The sequence below is a fragment of the Trichosurus vulpecula genome, chromosome 2 (genome assembly GCF_011100635.1).
Source record: "Trichosurus vulpecula isolate mTriVul1 chromosome 2, mTriVul1.pri, whole genome shotgun sequence".
In the NCBI taxonomy this organism is placed as follows: Eukaryota; Metazoa; Chordata; class Mammalia; order Diprotodontia; family Phalangeridae; genus Trichosurus; species Trichosurus vulpecula.
This window is the reverse complement of record NC_050574.1, coordinates 367,698,728-367,709,459: the sequence shown is the minus strand read 5'-3', so window position 1 is coordinate 367,709,459 and position 10,732 is coordinate 367,698,728. Positions and strand designations below refer to the sequence as shown.

The 10,732-nt window shown below is 40.9% G+C and overlaps 1 protein-coding gene and 1 pseudogene across 7 annotated transcripts in view; both read left to right on the top strand.

The window, feature by feature from the left end:
- The first annotated feature begins 398 nt into the window (after positions 1-398).
- The window catches only part of TMEM50B (transmembrane protein 50B), a 29,793-nt gene continuing 19,459 nt past the window's right edge, over positions 399-10,732 (top strand). The window contains exon 1 of one of the 7 annotated variants that reach the window (XM_036745161.1): positions 399-689. The gene's annotated coding sequence lies outside the window, so the exon portion shown is untranslated. The other 6 variants (XM_036745156.1, XM_036745155.1, XM_036745158.1 and 3 more) reach the window with 6 other exon arrangements.
- LOC118837987 lies at positions 9,432-9,888 on the top strand (annotated as a pseudogene).

The following is a 10,732-nucleotide window of genomic DNA, read 5'->3' as shown; positions in this document are numbered from 1 at the left end:
CTGAGGGAGGCCCAGTGGTCAGCGCCTCTGAGCCCGGGCCCCAGCCGGGTCAGGCCGCATTAACGCGGGGCTCGCTTTTTTCTTCGGGGGGTGTCGGTCACGCTGCGGCGGTAGGAGCGGCTCAGCCCCGCAAGCCTAACGCGCGGGACTTTGGCCTCCGCTTCCCCCGGCCCGCAAGCAGACCCATCGGCCTTCCCCCCGAAATAGCTGTCCCCTCCGCGCCCACGCCAGGCTGCGGTCAGCACTCTCCGCCCCAGCCTCGCGCGCGGCCCCGTGGCCCCTCGGAGATAGCAGCCCCGCCCCTGTGCCCCCCCCCCCCTCCCCGGCTGGTGCCCAGCCCCCGCCAGCGCCGCCCGGCCGTCTCTCCCCGCAGCAGCCTCCCGGCCCCCAGCGGTACACGCGGGCGCTCCGCTCCGCTCCGCCCCCCGCGGCAGCTTTCCGTGCTGGGATTGGTCGCACGCTGCCTCGGTGCTCGGCTTTCCTGCTCCTCTCCCGACCCATCCCCTTTCCCACCTAGCCTCGGGCACTCGGGGACTTGGGAAAGAGGAAGAGGAGGAGAAGGTGAAAAAATTGCTGGGGCCCCAGTCCGGGGCTGGAGCGACCGAGGCTGACCGGAAGGGGCGGCGGAGGGAAAGGAGGAGGAGAGTAAGTTGCCCCGCAGGAGCAGCGCGCCTTTGCGAAGACTTCGGGTCGGTTTGTTGAATAGGAAAAGCTTCTCCGGGCTGCGAGGTTGGGGGGGGGGGGGCGGGAGGGGACGGACACTGGCGCTTGGAGGGAGGGGGCGCTCGCGCCGCTGCCCCACCCGCGGCCTCCCTTGGCGCGCACGCCCCGCCCGCGGCCGTTTTCCCCCGGAGCGCCCCCCCCCGCTTCCGGCTTGCGCGGGCGGGGAAGTGAGGGGGCGGAAGCGATTCCATTTCCCCTTCCTTTCTTCTCCTCCTCTTTCTGCGGGAGGCGGGGCGGGGGGGGGGGCTGTCTCTGTCCCACCTCTGGGTTTATTTGGGCTCTCCCCTCTTCTCCGCTCCACACGGATCCGGCCATCCGGGCCTTGTGGTATCTGTGCGGCCTGCTCGAGGGCGCTTGGCCGGCATCCCGCCGCGGTGGAGCTGCGGGGTGAGGCGATCCGGGCCCGTTGCCCGTTAATTGTCCGACCGCTCCCCGCCCCCGCCGGCGTCCCCAATGCTTGGTCCGTGTTGCCTCCGGCCGTCGGGGCGTCGGCCGCAAACCACAGCCCTGCAACCCAGGGCTTTTGTTTGCGGGGTCTTTTCGGGGGCATATTTTTGGGTAGCGCCCCCAGGCACCATCCAAACCTGGGGCCGGGAAAAGCCTCCTATGACGTTATTTGCCCTCAAAAGCTTCGCCCATCCGAATTTGGTGCAGATGGCGGCCTCGTAACCCTGAACTTGCCTTGTGGAAGAGGCTGGAAAGATTTCCTTTTCAAATGTTGCCAAGGACCTTGAGAGAGGGATGGGGAAAAGGGGAGCAAAGAGCGACCTTCTCTTAACTCCCCTCGCAGAAGCTCTCTGCCGCAGCAGTTTAAAAAGGTTTCCAGAGTGAAGCCTCTCAGAAGTAATTGTGCGTTTCACTTCACGGTCTTACCTGAAACCAGCTTTTATTCTTTCTCGTGTTGCTTATGAGATTTGTTGTGATAAGACTCCATTCATTTTACTCACGTAGGAAAATTGCTATGTTAGTGTTCACGGGGACCTGTAATGTCTTTTGAGTTCATAATGGAGAACCAGGTAAAAAAGCAAAATGTGTTTTGAGAGTACCACCCTTTGTTGTAGGGGCTAAAATGTTTAACTGTCTAATTTAGGGTTATTCTTAGATGTGAAGGGCACCGCTTTAAATTGAGCTGCAAAAGTGGATTCCTTAGGTGTATGTAAAACCTATATCAGATCACATGCCGTGTTGGAGTTGAGGAGAGAGGAGGGGGAGAAAATCTGGAACTCAAAAACTTGTGGGACTGAGTATTGTAAACTAAAAATAAAATAAGCAATATATAAAAAAATAGCAAAAAAAGTTGATTCCTTCTGGAGAGGTATACAGAATTGCAGGAAAATCATCTGGTTTTGAACCGATCAGATCGCTTTGAAAACAGGTGTTTATAAGTAAACTGCCATATTGCATTTTTTTTAACTGGAAATGAGTGTCCATCCTGGCATCTACTTAGAGCGTGAACAACTGACTTTTAAATGGTTGGTTTAAACCAAGCCGATAGATTGCTTACTAATAGTCTGTCTCAACAAATATTAAATATCAACACCTAAAATATCAGATGTCTATGCAAGAACTAATATTTAATGATAAAATTTGTCATTTTTGTTACAAGGTGATGCCTTTTTTAAAGGAAGATTTTTATTTCCCATTTATGCTGTATACAGAGCATCCCAAAAGTCTTTGTGCAGTTTAAAATTATTAAAGCTTCAAATTGCACAAAGACTTTTGAGATATCCTGCATATCTCGTTTGTACATAGTTTGCATTTCTCCCCCTCTCCTCTTTAGATTGTGGGCTCTTTAAGGGCTCTGATGGTTTTTGCCTTTCTTCATATCCCCAGTGTCTAGCCATGCATATAGTAGGAGCTAATAAATTCTACTTATGGATAGTAATGGCTAGTTTATTTTAATTCCAGTTATCTTTGAATACACCACGGGTTTAGTTTGAGTATGAGGTTATGTATACAGTACTTGGCACAGTGATGAACTAAGTGGGATGTCAGTGAGTGAAAGTAAGAATAGAGTAATTTCATTTTCTCAGTTTCCTATAATAATGCTTTGGAAAGGTCTCACAAACCATTGCAATCTTGTACAAGTGACTCTGGATGTCACTTCCTTATCCTTAAAGTGAAGGGGTTGGAGGAGATTGCCCGGTCCACCTCTAACTCTATGATTATATAATCCTATTAAAATAACATTATAAATGCTCCAGAAAGCAGTGACATTTACTTTTTTATTCAAGGCAATTTCATACATGTATATCCTTTTGTATGTACATATTCATATATTTATACATACAAATTGTACATTCAGGTGTGTATAGTATCTTGGTTGGTAATAATGGAAGTTAATACTCTTTGCTTTGCCCTAAATCAAATGCTTACTGTTTCATTTGATAAATAACACTCCTGAATTCTCAAAGTAATCAGTTTATAAGTCACTTTTTATTGGCAAGTGATAATACAATATATGAGTCATCAGCCCAACACCTTTAACCAAGTAGACTGAAGTCTTTGTGGCAGGTTAGGAAGGAGGTCAGGAAGCTCTCTAGAAGATCTCTAGCCCAGCGTAGTGGAGAGAAGAAACTTTTAAGCAGTAAACCAATAGTCTGCAATTAGGTAATTGAGAACTGATTATTTTCCTAAAGTGACTTAAATGAAAGATGACTAGACCCTTGCTATTATGCCTTTCCTGATTCTCCCTTATAATTAACTTGAGTTTGTTTTGTATATTCTTGTGTGTGTGTATAGAGACATGCATATATGTACTTATGTTATTTTTGAGGGAGGTCCAAAGCAGAAGTCTTTAACAGGCTATGTTTCAGTATCTTCAGTTTATATTTCATGCTCTTCCATGCTCAATTAATTTTCTCCATTAGGGCAGATCATAAACCATCCATACCCTCTCATGCAGTGAAATTCTTGTTAATGTTCTAAAAATCCTTCAGAGAAGTTGCACTCAATGGGGCCGGAGACATCCTAGGCTTTGTTAGATTTTGTGGGCTTCTCTTCAGTTCTTCAGGCTTTACATCCCTAGCTTTATCCTGCATCACTGGCTCACCTCTTTTTCCTGGCATACGTTTCCTTGATATTAAGCAGCCAGGTGGGGCAGTGGAGAGAACTTTGCACTTGGAGTCAGGAAGGACTGGAGTTGGAATCTTACCTTAGATGCTCACTGTGTGACCTTGGGCCTGTTCCCTCATCTGCGTATGAGGATAATGTAGCATCCACCTCCCAAGGTTGTTGCAAGGAACACATTAAAGTGCTTTGCAAACCTTAAAGGATTATTTAAATGCTAGCTTATTATGTATATCTCATTGAAAATAAGCCATAGGGGGCAGCTAGGTGGCACAGTGAGTAGAGAGCACTGGTCCTGGAGTCAGCAGAACCTGAGTTCAAAGGTGACCTCAGACACTTGACACACTAGCTGTGTGACCTTGGGCAAGTTACTTAACCCCAATTGTCCTACCTTCCCCCCTGAGTGGGGGTAATTCTTGTGAAGACTTCACAGAGAGAGAAAATATAAAAATTACTTTTTTTATTTCTGGAATAAGCAGGGGCAATGAGAGGATGGAATGGATTTGGGATTTAGCCTTGAAGGAATGTGACTACCTAACTCTCAGGAATTTGAGTCCTGGGGCAATAAATGCCTATGGGTTGTTCCTTCCCTGCTCCAGGAAGCTCCCTCCCTCTTTCCTCATTCCTTCTCTTTACCTTAGCCATATTATTGCCACATCAGCAGCTAGCTAGTTACTAAATAAGGAAGTATGTTTCGGATTGGCTATACTCGATTTCCAGGGTCTTTGTCTAGCATTTCCCGCCTAGATTGTAAGCCCACCTCTTAGCCAGTGGAGAGGAGGGATAGTGGTGGGTGGGAGTTCTTTTTCAATAGGACGTATGTTGGTGCTTTGCCTTTGTGAGCCTCCTTCTGCTAGTCTGTCCTAGTGGCGGTGATGCCCATTTCTCGGGAGAATTGAATAAAATACTTTCTGTTCCTCCTCCAGACATGTCTTTGTTTTATGAATTTTTATTTCATATTGGTAGGGGGTCTTGTACCCCACACACCCCTCTAAAAAAATAAGCCATAGCCTACTTGTATACTCTCCTCACCCCCAACTTTCCTTTGTCCTTTGCAAATTTTGGTTTTTGGTTTGCCAAGATTCCTAATCTCCAGCATCTCAGGGGTAACATTGGTGTTTAAAATGATGGATTTTCTGTTGGGGAAATAATCAGGATTGTTAAAAGGATTGCTTTTAAATACTGGGTTAGGAATCACAGTCCCTTTACAATGCTTGTCATAGATGTATGTGCTGACATCTGTCTTGGCTTACTGGCCATCCACTTATAAAATTGGGGCAGTAGGTGGTTTTTTTTAATCTATCCTTAGGTCATGTGAAAGACTTACTCACACATTAGAAAATCCTCCGGATACTTTTATTTGTGAGGTATCATGCTGATGAACTTTAGGCACATTATTGTCTTTCTTAATGAGATCTATTACTCATAGGATCATGCATTTAGAACTAAAGGGACCTTAGAGTTTGTCTAGTTCAACCTTCTCATTTTTTCAGGTGGAGAAACAGGCCCAGAGAGGTAAAGTGACTTGCCCAAGGTCACAAAGATAGTAAACAAAGCCAAGATTTGATTCTTTTGAGCTGATTCTAAAGTGCATCTCTCTGCTGTACCACACTACTATGATAAAGAATGTAAGAAGTTTAGCATTATGTTAAGTATGTTTTAAAATCTTTTAACAGTGTAGTTTTAAGGTCATGATTTTGAATTTATGTCAGATACTTTAAGCTTGTGCTTCCTGATTAAACTTTGTTTCAGTTACTTAATGTGATTAAATCTGTAGGCAAGTATTTGGGAGATAACAATTTGGAAAATGCTTTTGTTTGAAACATTTAAAGGATCTCTTCTTAAATTTGAATAATTTGTATTAAAACTTTTAAGGTATGTAATTTGTATTATAGCCTTTGAAATGGAAAATATTCACATAATGGCATTAGAAGTTAGAATTTATGTCTAATTTAAGAAATAAAACAGCTTTTTTAGAATATCCTCTGGCAAGATTTGAACAAGATTAACTATATGCTTTTATTCTAGGGTTTTTTTTTATAGAATTTGAACGTGTCTCTTCCCCAAATGGCAAACATTGGCACAGTGACTCTCCATCCTTTTACAAATAGTTCTCAACTGTTGTTAATGAAGAAAGCTGTGACTGAGGTCCATTTTTCACAATGATCATTTTTACCTTGCTCTTGTCTGAACTAGAGTGTCTCTCTCTTTGCTTTGACTTTTTGTATATCTGAGTCAGTACCATTAAGATATTTTCCTCATTTTTCTTTTTTTTTGTATTCCATTAATGTGATCTTTTGCAACAGATTTTTTCCCTCAGTGGTACTGCTTTATAATTTGTGACAAGAATATAATTCAGTGACAAGAATATAATTCAGTGACAGGATGAAAAAATGAGTCCCTCAGGGAAGAAGTTTTTTACTAATATATAGTGAGACTACTGTAGCTAGATAGGAGACATGGTTTTATATTACATAATATAACTTGGCATTTGATGACCAAATAGGTCACTTTGTTGTGTATCTTATGACCCACTTCATAAAAAATAATGAGTTTTCTATTCCACTTGTAAAATTGTATTTCAGTTTATAAAAGATAAGTTTCTGAAAAGCTGTAAATGCATGGAATTTTTGTCTCTCAAATCCCTCTAAATAGATGGAGAGAATTCACCAAGGGAGCCTATGAAAAGTTCTTTTTTTAAGATGGAAAAAAAAATCCTCAACTTACAAGGTTTTAATCTTATCAGTCCAGTATTCTGTTTTTTCCCCATTTTTAGAATCAGAAAATTTTTGAGGTGAAAGGGATTGTGTGTAGCAATTCAATCAGATTTCCATTTTTCCAGTGACGAACCAATCCCAGGAAGGCTGAGACCTTGCCTCTTTTCCAAGGTCATTTAGAAGGTTAACGATATAGCTAAGACCAGAATTCCATTTTCCTGATTCTCAGCCCCAGAGCTTTCTCCTGTACCATGCCAAAGTAAATATCATATGTATGTTTAAAGCTGGGAAACCAGCATTTATTAAGGCCTTACTATGTGGATGGCACTGGGCTAAACACTAGAGATACATAGAAAGGCAAAAACAATCCTTACCCTCAAGTGTCACAATCTAATGGGGGAGAAAATAACTAGGTACTAATTATATACCTCGTATTAGGTGTATATCTTGTGTACATGTGTAGGTACACTGTATACACATAGGTGTATAAATAGATGTTTATATCGTGTGTGTGTGTGTACATGGATACATATATGTATATTGTGTGTATACCTAAATATACCTGTGTATATATACATACAAGATATTACTTTACATATATGTATATCTACTTAGTAGATGGATGATTATATGTGATACGTACTTAGATGGATGGTATTCTGAGGGGAAGAGAGTAGCAAGGGGGTGAGTGGGTGGATGGGGGCTGGGAAAGACCCTTTTCAGAAGGTGTGGTTTGTCATATCAATTTTAATTTAAGCATAGCTAAAAATCACCAAAAAGAAAAATAAACAGATGAATTCATAAGAAAAGAATCATCAGAATCTAATATAAGCTTAAAGAGCAATTAACAGTTAAGCTGCACAAATTATTCTGAAATACAGCATAGAGAAAGCATTTTATCAAACTTCTATTTAAAATTTTTTTCTATTTTAAATTTTTAAAAAAATATAATGGATTTTTTGTTGCTATGTTTTGTTTGCACATTACTTGTATTTCTCCTTTAGTCCGTCTCCTGTCTCAGAGACCTATGCCTTATAAGAAAGAAGACAAAAAAACTCAGTAAAACCAATCATCACATCAAAAAAAAAAAAAACCTGACATATGCAGTGTTCACCCATATTTCTTGTTAGAGGCAAAACTTGGTCTTTTTAATTTTGCAACATTCAGTTTCAGTTGTTTTGTGGCTCTTCTTTCCATTTCCATTCGTATAGTCAATGTGTATTTTATTTTCCTGGCTCCGTTTACTTTACTTTGCATCAGTACTTATTAGGTCTTATATATATGTTTCTCTGTATTCATTATGCTTATTGATTTTTATAACATTCTATTACATTCGTGTATCACAGTTCAGCTATTTCTGCCAATCGATGAGCATCAACTTTGTTTCCAGTACGAAAAGAATGCCACTATAAATATTTTGGTATATTCAGAGGTTCCCAAACTTATTTGGCCTACTGCCTCCTTTAAAAAAAATTACTCAGCGCCCCCTGGAAATCTGCTTTTTTTAACCCTTTTAACATTTTTTTTTTTTAAATGACATCTTAAATTTAATAATTTATTGTAAATTTGTGGAGTCTTTTCCTGCAATGAAATTTTCATGACGATATATTGTGTCATGTAACTATATATTGTAAACAAGTCATTACGCTCACATATTCTTGCAGGACTTCCCCACAATTTGAGACACACTTTCTTGTTAAGACCTTTTGATGGACTTGACCGCTTGGACAATAATGTTATCATTTTGATTTTAATCAGTTACACAACAGATGAAACATATATGAACAGTTTTTCAAAATTTTCTTCTCTTCTTTCCTTATGCTTCCATTGCCCCCATATTTTTATTCAGTGCCCCCCAATTTCACCCAAGGCTATGACTGCACCCTGGATCAATCCAGTGCCCCCTGGGGGGTGGTATCACCCACTTTGGGAACCTATGATGAACCCTTTTTGTCCCTGAGTTCTCCTTAAGAGTATATGCCTGTCACTGGGATCTCTGGGGTCAAAGGATATGTCACTTTTTTGTTTTTAACATAATTCCAAATTGCTTTCCAGAAGGGTTATACCAATTCACAGCCTCACCAACAGTATATTAGTATGCCTGTCTATATCACATTCCCATCTGTCTTTCACTTCTGTTCTCTTAATTTACGTATCCTCCCGTTCTGTAATTTTGTTCCACAAGATAAATTCACCTGTAGGAGGTTGTGTGTGAAGTTTAGACCATAGTGTTTTTGGCCTGCTCCTTGCTCATTTTTATCTTCTTGTATATTCTGCTTAAAAAAAGAAACCAACTTAATGATCTCATTTTTAAACCCCATAGACTTTGATTTTCTAAAAAATGCTCTTTAGAGATAGAATAACTTATTTCATTATTTATTAGTAGCTGAATTTATTTACTTTTTCTTTTTTGCTATTTCTGTTATTTGGGGTGTTTTCAAGTCAGATACTCTGCCTGTGTCTTTTTTTGTTTTAACAGGAGTTATCTTACATGTCTGTCCTTTATTGAATGTCCGTCTTTTTTCATTCATCAATTAGGCTTAGGTTTTCAGAGTATATTTCTTGGGGTTTCATTGATCATCTTTGCTTTTTGAACTATATTATTTCTTTCCCTGCTGAGGTCTCTAATAGGCACATAAGTCTTCTTTTATTCAAATTTAATTTATATTTGAATTTATATTTGGCTGCTTGAAAAAATTCATTGTTACTGGAATTGTTTGTCCTTGAATGCTGCAAAAAGGATGATTTTTTCTTTGTTCTCTTACATATCAAACACTGTGTTAGGCACTAGACATATAAAAAAAACAAACCATAAAATAGTTCCTACTTCAGGGAACAACAGGACCAGAGATAAACAAATACAAATGTATACAAAACTAACAAAATTATTTCAGGGGGCTTTTTCCTCCGTCTTGAAACTTGAGAGGCCTGGTGGAAACAGGACTTCTAGAACAGCAAAATGTCTGGAAGACTGTGGTCCAAGGCCATTTTTGCCAGCTACAAGCGAGGCTTATGAAACCAGAGGGAACATACAGATCTTCTGAAAATTGAAGGAGTCTATGCTTGAGATGAAACTGAATTCTATTTGGGCAAGAGATGTGCTTATGTATACAAAGCCAAAAACAACACAGTGACTCCTGGTGGGAAACCAAACAGAACAAGAGTTATCTGGGGAAAAGTTACTCTGGCTCATGGAAGTAGTGGAATGGTTTCAGCCAAATTCAGAAGCAATCTTCCTGTCAAGGCCATTGGACACAGGATCCGAGTGGTGCTCTATCCCTCAAGAATCTAGAATATGAAAACTGATTAAATAAAATTACACATTTTTCGCAAAGGTATATTTTGTTTTGAATGCCTTTTTCCTATTCATGATCTGTTTGTTGGTAGTTTTTTAAATAAATATTTACTTATCTCTTTTAAAAAAATTATTTCGGGGGAGGGCACTAGTAACTAGTAACTTAGGGCAAATCAGGACAAATTTTACTGAAGCAGGAGGTAGCAGATACACAAACCCTTGAGGAGAGCCTGGGATTGATATGAGGCTGAGGTGAAGAAGGGGTACATTACTGGAATACAGGAAAACCTATGTAAAGGTGGAGAGACGGAAAATGCAATGCCAACTATCTGTATCCTGATCTTCTTGACTCTGATACAATTCTCTGTCCAGTGGGCCACAGTTCTCCTGAATTGTTATGGTATTTCGTATTTGTGTACTTTTATAGATTTTTTGTTTCCATTTTATTTCTTTTCTGATTTTCAGTACTTTTGTGGTTATAGGGGAATGGAACTGGCCTCATCTAAATGCCAGTTTCCTTCTCACCTGATGGAGCCCCATGCACATGCTGGCACCTTTTCCCTAGTTCCTCTGTTGTGCCATTTTCTGGTTGAGCACAATTGAAGCAGAGTAAATGCCGTGCTGCTGTCCCAAGCAGTGCAAAGCCCCCTGGAGTGAAGTTGGAGTTGGGGAGTGGGGAGGAGTCACTTTTGTTGTAAGTCCTTTGGTTGGCTTTTGTACTCTGAAAGAGAGGTGGCCAGTGGGGGTTAGCATTTTTTGCTGTCAAGTTCATCCAGTTGTTACCGCCGTAGTATTCTCAGTATCCTCAGTATTGGAGGAAAGATCTAGGCCTATGTCTTGTTGATCATGTGACCACAGAACTCTGGGTGTGCTCTAATTACTTTATTCATGAACCAGATTTCAGTCTTTTTTTTAAAGATGAATTATT